We start from the raw sequence: 7,500 nt of genomic DNA on the forward strand, positions 1-7,500 counted from the left end.
GCGCGAGCGGACCGTGTCCGTGGGTGCCGCGCGTCCGCGTTCCCGCGTGTTCTGCCTGCCCGCGCCTACCTCTGTGTCTCCCGGGCGTCCCGGGGTTGTGTCTGCTGCGCGCGCGCGCGCGCCCCCTCGCGTCCATCTCCGTGTTTCCGTGTGCTCCGTGGGCCCGTCCGTGTCTCCGGAGGGCACTCTGCGGTGCGGGCGCACGCGCGCGCGGGCGCGTTCCCGTCCTTCCGTCCGTCCGTCCGTCCGTCCTCCTCCTCCTCCTCCTCCTCCTCCTCCGCCCCCCACCGCCCACACCCCCGCCGCCCCCCGCCGCCCCCACCGCCTCCGCCGCCTCCAAACCTCTTCCCCGCCTGGCGGGTGGCAGCCGGCGGCCACGTCGGACTGGATCCGGATATCGCCAGCGTGGGGCCCACGGCAAGGGCGCAGGCGGGGTGGGGTTGGGGGTGCGTGGTGGGCGGTGGGGGGGGTGGCGCCAGCGGTCCTCGGCGGCGGCGGGCCTAGCGCCGCCGGCACGTGCCCCTCCGGTTTCAGTCGGGACCGCCTCCGTGACGTCGAGGAGAGCTTCTCCACCCGTCCGTCCGAGGGCGCGGGGGTTCGGCGGACCGAGGGTGCCGTCGTCCCTCGACGACCGCCTTCGGGTCGCGCGCACACACACGCTCGGAGGCGCCCCGTCTCAACTGAAAGGAGTCGGCGGAGTAGAAACCGCGGCCCTCGAGACAGCTCCCTAACGCCGGGTGCGTGCGGCGGGGTGCTTTCTACACCCTACAGAAGGAAAACGCCTGTGGCCGGAGTTCTCGACGCCCGCCTTTCGACGCACCCTCTCGTCGCCTCGCTCCGTTTCCTAAGGCTCTCGTGACTCCTCCCGTTCTATTTCAGGGAGGCGCAGCTGAAGGGCTATCCGCTCCGCCCGTCCGTGAAGTTGGGCTTTCCCCCCGAAGGTGGCCGGAAGGGGGTGGGGGGGCGCGTGAGCCAAAGGATCTTGAAAACGCGGCGGCGGCGGTACCGCTTTCGGCTCTCGCCGATCCCACGCAGAGGCGGGGGCGCGGGCAGGTCCGCGCGCAGGTGCCCGTGCGAAGGTGCAGGCGCGTGCAGGCGCGGGCGCGCGCGCGCGCGCCCTCGGGCAGGTACGTAGAGGCGGGCGCCCGCGCGTGCACACCCCTAGGCGTACGCACGGGCACGGACGCGCCCGAGGGCGCGCGCGTACCGGCGCGGGCGCGCCCGTGTGGGCGCGCCCACGCCTACGCGCGTGTACCCGCGCGGGTACGCACGGGCAGGCACGTGCGTACCGCCCGCCCGCGCACGGGCGCGTGCACGCGCCTGCGTGTCCGTATCTGCAGCCACGGGCGTGAGCGCGTGGGCGCCTACCGTCCTTCTTCTACCTAACGCCGTCACCGGGCTGGCTCGGCGTCCAGGTATGCCTGTCTCCCCCTCCCCTCCAATCCCCTCCCCCTCCCCGCCCCCTCCCCTCCCCTCCCCTCCCCCTCCCCCTCCCGTCCCTCCCCCCTCCCCCTCCCGTCCCTCCCCCCTCCCCCGTCCCCCTCCCCCTCCCCTCCCCTCGTCTCCCCTCCCCTCCCCCTCCCCCTCCCCGTCCCTCCCCCCACCGCCTCCCCTCCCCCACCCCTCCCCCTCCCCTCCCCCTCGCCTCCCCTGCCCCCATCCCCCTCCCCTCCCCCACCCCTCCCGCCCACCCCCTCCCCCTCCCCCTCCCTCTGCCTGTCTCCTTCCTTTTCTGAAACCGGGTTTTCCTCTTCGAGAGCCGTTCCGCCCCTCGGGCGAAACCAACTCGCCGCGTACCGGAGACCGAGTGCAAAGACGGAGCCCCGGCGGCGCGGCGGCGGCGGCGGCTCGGAGCTCGGCTGCCGACCGAGATCGTCGGCGGTTCGGATCCGCCGGCTCCTCCTTGGGAAGCCCGTGGGGCGGCTCGACTCTCTCCCCTAGGGCCGCTCCGAGTCCCGAGCCGCTCGACGGCACGCGACGGCAGCGGCGCCGCAGTCAGTTCTCTATCTAAACGGAAACGACGACGATGACGAACGTCAGTCTTCACCGCCACGCCCTACTCCCCACCCGAGCACCGTTCCAACTCGGGTGTTTCTCTCCCTGTGGCGGGGGTCCCCCCCGACTGAGAAAAAATAAACCGCCCCCCGAGGACGGCCCGCGTTCGGAGCCTCTTGGTAGTAGCGCGCCTTCACGGGACGACGGCACGCGCGCCCGTCACCCGCTTCCCGGAAAGCTCCCCCCGCAGAGAGTCGCGAACTCGGGCGAAGACGGAGGAGTCCGCGTACCCGTCGCCCAAGGTTCAGCCATCGTCCGATTGGAAACCGGTGCCTTCCCGGTCCCGCCTCCCCGTCGATCGACGCCTCCCGGGGGTGGGATGGCTTCCAGCCGAACCAGCCTACCGTACCCTTCCCCTCCTACGTACCTCGGGAGGTCGGCTCGGACAGGGAGGGGCCCGTCAGATGTCCAGTCCGCCGTGAGCTTTCCACGACGACGGTCGGCCGGTCGGCCGGTCGGTCGGTCGGTCGTCCCGGAACACCCCGGTCGGGTCCGCGCGCGCGCGGCACGGGCTTCACACACCTCGCTCCTCTGGCTTCCCGGGAGACGCTCGCGGCACGGCGACGCGTGCAACGCGGGAACGGCGACGCTGCCCTCGGCCTTACCGTCCCCCCCCTCCAGCCGAATACGGCCCCGGCCCTCACCGCGGGCCGAGTTGGGGGGCTGGGGGTCGGGCCGGGGGGGGGGATCGGCGGCGGCGGCCCTCGTCGGCAGGCGGCGCTAGCGCCGCCGGCGTGCGGCCTTACGGTTCCCGTTGCGATTCCCCTCGTGGGCGCGGAGAAAAGCCTCTCCATCCGGCCAAGGGGGCGCCCGTTCGGCGGACCGAGGGCGACGACGGGGGGCTGCCCGTCCGCCTGAGCGCGCGCCCGCTCCCGCAGGCACAGGCGCGCGCGGGCGCAGGCACAGGCGCACACGCTCAGACACGCGCTCACGCGCAGACGCGCACTCAAACCCATACAGACACGCACAGACGCACACACAGACGCACGCACAGACCCGCGCTCACGTGCGCAGGCGCCCCCACAGACGCAGGCGGGCACGCACACGGGCACGCCCGCAGACGCGCACGCGCACGCACGCAGTCACGCGCGCACACGCAGGCACACACGCCCGGACACGCGCGCACACGCCCCCGCAAAGACGCGCCCCCGCACAGACGCGCGCGCGCGCAGGCACGCACACCGGGACGCGCGCGCGAACGGACGCACGCACGCGCGCAGGCACGCGCGCACACGCACCAGGCCACCCGGAACGTTTGCCAACTCCCCGCCCACCTCAGCACCCCACCCCCCGGGCCCGAGGCGCGTGGTCCCCCACCGCCCCCACCCTCCGACCCCCCCACCGCCCCGCTCTCGGCCTCCCACCCCCCAACCCCCCTCGGGCACTCCACCCCCCACCCCCACGACTCACGCACACACGCCCGCCCGCCCGCCCGCCCGCCCGCCCGCATTCGGGAGCCGCCGGAGATCTCTCGATGCTCGAGACGCCGACTCACCCCTCTCCCTCCCCCCCCCCGCCCCGGAGACGCCACCTTCCCGAGTCCGCCCGCGAGCCCGGAGAGCACTCGCTCGGGCCGAGCCGCCCGAGGGCCTCTGGGCGGGCGTTCGCGGCTGGCCCGCCGCGCCTCCGCTGGACCTCACTAAGTCCGGCCTCGCTCCCGAGAGCCTCGAGGGCCTCCCTCGGTGAGATGTCTCCCCAGTCGGACCGGGGGGCCCAGAGCCGGTCCGTACCGGCTCTGGGAAGGCGTTCCCGGCCTCCCCCCCGCCCCCCGTTTGCCCGCCCGCGTCGCGGGAGGATGGAAAGCGATGAGGAAGAACGCTCTCGGTGGCGGCCGTGGTTTTCTTTTGCGACGCGGATGCCGGCAAACGCACGGCTCCCTCCCTCCCTCCCTCCCTCCCTCCCTCCCTCCCGACGCAATTTGCCCGTTCAACCCGCCTCACGCGTACCGTTGGCTCGGCGACAGGGACGACGGCGGAAAACGTCTCCCGGTCTGCCTGCTGCGCCACGCGGGCACTCAAAGAACGAGGAGGAAAACTTCGGGGACTGGCGGTCTCATCCCGTCCCGTTTGTCGCGTCCGTCCAAAGGATACGGATCGGAGAACACCTGCCCGTCCGACGCTTGGGACGTGCTCTCTTCTCCCTCCCGCCCCCGGTGGACGCTCATCCCCTCGGGCGCCCCCCCCCCGTTCGGCCCTTTCGGGGGCGAGCGCGCGCGCGCGCCCCATGACGCTCCCGAGAGGTTTCCCCGGCGGCCCGGGGGAGTCTGTCCCCTCTGCCACCCTCGAGCCCCGGCCGGGGCCCAGGTGGACCCGGTTCCACCCCCCCGCCGCCCTTCGCTCCGGTCGTCGGCCGTCACCCGGCGGCCGCTTCGATACCGTCCCCCTCCGGAGCTCTGCGGCGCCGACGGGATGGGAAGCGGTCCCGGCGGGCGCGCGCTGGCCACGGCGGCCCGGGGCCTTCGCTCCGTCTCCTCGAGCCCGGCCTGGCTCCCGGCGTCCTCCCGGGGTCCTCCCGGGGTCCTCCCGGGGTCCTCCCTCCCTCCCTCCCTCCCTCCCTCCCTCCCTCCCTCCCTCCCTCCCAGGGCCCCCCCCGAGTGGGACACGCCGGCTGGCCGGCATGGTGCTCCAGGGCTCCAGCGGGGTAGACGGGATCTTCCTGGCTGAGGGGCGAAATGGCCCGGCTGGGCCGGACCCCCTTGGATCGGAACTTTGGGAGATGGGGCCAAGGTGGTGGAATAGGCTGACGCTTCCGCCTAGCTCTCTTGACGACAAAGACCCGGAAACACAAGCGAACGAGTATGTCTGCGACGAGCGGGGAGTCCTGACCGTCGAAGGCGGGCTTAGACGACGCACTGAGGGGCAGCGGCAGGAAGAGACCTTTCAGGGGCAGAGAGGGTTTACCGGCCCTGCCCCGCGGGGAGCCCTCAGGCACCATTCCCAGAGCGGCTGCTGCAGTGGGCTGGTACCGTCGTTCCACTGCTGTTCCGTCAGGGAGAAGCAGCCAGCCACACAGCCTGCTCACACCTCCGGAACCTGAGGAGGGCCCGGCCGGGCGGATCCCCTTGGCCCAACCGACCCCGCGCTGTGGCCGGCCCCACCGTCTTCCGGCCGCCCCGCGCCGAGAAACGTGTTCGGCGGCGGCGCTGGGAGGCGGGGGAGGGGGGCGGGGGGGGAGCCGGGACGGGGCCGGGCGTCCGGCCGCCCGGCGACGCGCCCTCGCCGGCCGCCGATCCGGATCCGTCCCGCTGCACTCCGCGCCGGTTGTCGGCCGCCACCTGGCGGCCGCTTTGATATCGTCTTCCCCCGGAGCTCCGGCGCCGGCGACACGCGCGGGAGGCGATGTGGCCGCGCTGGCCGAGGCGACGTTCCCGGACGCCGGCGGCGGCGTCGGCAGGATCGTCCTGGCCGAGGCGGGAAAGGGCCCGGCCGGGTGGATCCCCTTGGCCCAACCGACCCCGCGCCGTGGCCGGCCCCAACGCCTTCCGGCCGCCCCGCGCCGAGAAACGTGTTCGGCGGCGGCGCTGGGAGGCGGGGGAGGGGGGCGGGGGGGGAGCCGGGACGGGACCGGGTGTCCGGCCGCCCGGCGACGCGCCCTCGCCGGCCGCCGATCCGGATCCGTCCCGCTGTCGCCCGCGCCGGTTGTCGGCCGCCACCTGGCGGCCGCTTTGACATCGTTTTCCTCCGGAGCTCCGGCGCCGGCGACATGGGAGGCGCTGTGGCCGCGCTGGCCGAGGCGACGTCTCGGGACGCCGGCGGCGTCGGCGGGATCGTCCCGGCCACGGTGGGGCGCCGGCGCCAGAGCCACGTTCCGGAATTGGGCCCGCAGCTTCATGTGGCCGAGGCGGTGGCCGTCGCCGCCGCCGCCGCCGCCGCCGCCGCCGCCGCCGCGCTCCCGGGTGCCGTGTTTTAGACGGCGCTGGACCGAACCGGGCCGCACCGAGACGGCGCAGGCAGAAGAACGGGACAAGGCACGCCCCGGCCGTTCGCGCGCCTTCCTTCGCGCGGCCCGGTCGTCACCGGGGCCTCCGGCGTAGGTCCGGGGTGGCCCGCGGAGGGCGCCCCGGGCCCGGGCGCGGTCCCGCGTGGGGTCCGGACCGTCGGAGAATTTTTTCAAAGTCCCGCTCCGGGGGTCCCCGGGCCGAGGTTGCCGCCCCCGGCCCGCCCCGGCCCGGCCACGGACCCGCGCGGGGCCCGGACCTTCGGAGGGGCCCCGCCGCCCGAGAATTTTTTCCAAGTCCCCCCTCCGAGGGTTCCCCGACCGGCCCGCGTTGGCCGCAGCGCAGGCGGCTGGCTCTGGGCGCCCGCGCGGCCCCGGCCAGCTCCGTCACCCCGTCCCGCGGGTCGACCAGAGGATCCCGGGAGCTCCGGGGGGGGGGGGGGCGGGGCGCTGGGGGCCATGGGGTCGCGCTACGGACCGATGGCCGGGCCGCAGTTCCGGGGGCTCGCCGTGGGGAGCGGGCCCCTCCCGCCGCGGGGCGTGGCTTTTCTCTCGCCCAAAACGGGCGATTTGGGCCACCAGATTGGTGCTGACACGCTCTCCTCGCTGGGTGACTCCCGCTGAGCAGATGGGAAACCTGGACGGGTCCGTAGACGCCGGTCCACCGACGGCCCACGCCCTCCCCCGCTCCTCCCCGCTTGAGCCGCCCGCCTGGGGCCCGTGCGCCGGCTCTCGCGCGTCCAGATGTCCAGCCGCGGTGCCTCCCCCCGGTCTCCAGTGCCCGAGGGCGGCGTGGCACGGGCGCCGCGGGCCCTCTGACCCGCGTGCCCCTTGTCGCAGGCACCCGCGGTGGCCGCGGTGCTCGCCAGAGTGTGCCCCGCTCCCCCCCTCCCCCAGGCCCACGTGCCTCGCGTGTCAGGCGTTCTCCGTGTGCAGGGGTCCTCGCGGCCACCTTTCCGCAGCCGGGGCGGGCGAGGCAGAAAGCGGGTCCTCTCCGGGGCTGTCCTCGCCCGCCTCCTGGCAGCCCTGGCGGGGGGGTCTTCTCCTCCTCGCTTGTGCCTGGGCTGACCCGATCGATGTGGTGTTGTCGTGCTCTCCCGGGCCGGGTCCGAGCCGCGCCAAGACGAGGGACGGACATTCGTGGCGAATGGGACCGCTCTTCTCGCTCAGCGCGCGGGCCCCTCGCTCCTCCTCCCCGCCCGCCGGTGGTGCGCAGAGGGGCAGGGGCACGGGATCCGGCCCGACCTCGCTCATCTGCCCTCGTTCGCGGCCTCGCGGCCAGCGTCGGCGGTGGCGGGGTCCTGAGACCGAGCAGGACAGCCTCTGCTCGTGGCCCTGGTGTTCTGCCTCGCGTCGGGCCCTCCCCCGCCCCCCGCGGCGGGGGGGCTCTCTGGTCAGGCGCACCCGCGCGCCCCACCCAGGTGGTGCCGGTGCGCCTCGAGTGGCCCTTTGGCGGTGCCCCTGGAACGCTCCAGGCCGTCCCTCAGGTGCCTGAGGCCGGGTGGCGGT

Source organism: Loxodonta africana, unplaced genomic scaffold (genome assembly GCF_030014295.1).
Source record: "Loxodonta africana isolate mLoxAfr1 unplaced genomic scaffold, mLoxAfr1.hap2 scaffold_659, whole genome shotgun sequence".
NCBI classification, from domain to species: domain Eukaryota; kingdom Metazoa; phylum Chordata; class Mammalia; order Proboscidea; family Elephantidae; genus Loxodonta; species Loxodonta africana.